The sequence below is a fragment of the Perognathus longimembris genome, chromosome 16 (genome assembly GCF_023159225.1).
Source record: "Perognathus longimembris pacificus isolate PPM17 chromosome 16, ASM2315922v1, whole genome shotgun sequence".
NCBI lineage: Eukaryota > Metazoa > Chordata > Mammalia > Rodentia > Heteromyidae > Perognathus > Perognathus longimembris.
This window is the reverse complement of record NC_063176.1, coordinates 26,336,409-26,337,325: the sequence shown is the minus strand read 5'-3', so window position 1 is coordinate 26,337,325 and position 917 is coordinate 26,336,409. Positions and strand designations below refer to the sequence as shown.

The 917-nt window shown below is 45.0% G+C and overlaps 1 pseudogene; it reads right to left on the bottom strand.

Moving 5' to 3' along the window:
* Positions 1–561: 561 nt before the first annotated feature.
* On the bottom strand, positions 562–658 carry LOC125365091 (annotated as a pseudogene).
* Positions 659–917: the final 259 nt, after the last annotated feature.

Here is a 917-nt window from a genome sequence, read left to right as displayed (position 1 = left end):
GAGAAGAGAGGATGACAAAAGAAAACTGCCAGTATCTTTGGGAAGAAGGAATGGAACACGAAGTGCCCCCCCCCCCCACCCCGCCACCGCTAGCCACAATGCACTCATTGGTCCAAAGATCTGAATGTCCCCAAATCAAGCCAATCCTGTTTGTCACAGCTTATGAACAGGGAAGGGAGACATCATCTTCCTGTGGTTTGACTGTCAAATGTGAGCTCAAGAGCTGTCAGTGGTGGAGTTCCCCACTGTTGAGGATGCCCTTTGAGAGACCATAGCAAGTTTCAGAAATGAAAGACAGAAAGGAAGGATGTGCTCAAACAATGTACACATCGCTGCTTCTGGTTGGGCCTCACCATGCAGAGCTGTAGGAACTGAGCCAACACCCACATCAAAATGAAGGTTTAAGAAAAGGATAAGGGCTCACTTTTAGGCAGACAAGGCTCCACTATGCTGAAGGTTTTTTCCCCCCTTGTTTTTTTTTTTTAGCTTTTATATCAACTTTATTCATAGAGCCAACTGTGTGAGTTAACAACCCCCCACATTGCCAACTGTTGTAGAAATCATATTCCTTCTTACATGAACCAAAATCTCATATTCAACAATGAGTTCTAGGTTGCGAAAGAGGATTTACTGTTTGTACCTGTCTGTAACAGGTACAAACTAAACAAAGACACACACACACACACACACAAGTGCTTCTTGTTTTGTTTTTATCAGCTGTGGCACTTGAACTCAGGGCCTGGGCACTGTTCCTGAACTCTTTTGCTCAAGGCTAACACTTTGAGCCATAGCTCCACTTCCTGTTTTTTGGTGGTTAATGGGAGATAAGAGTCTCACGGACTTTCCTGCCTGGGCTGGCTTTTAAGTGCAATCCTCAGATCTCAGCCTCCCCAAGTAGCTAGGATTATAGGTGTGAG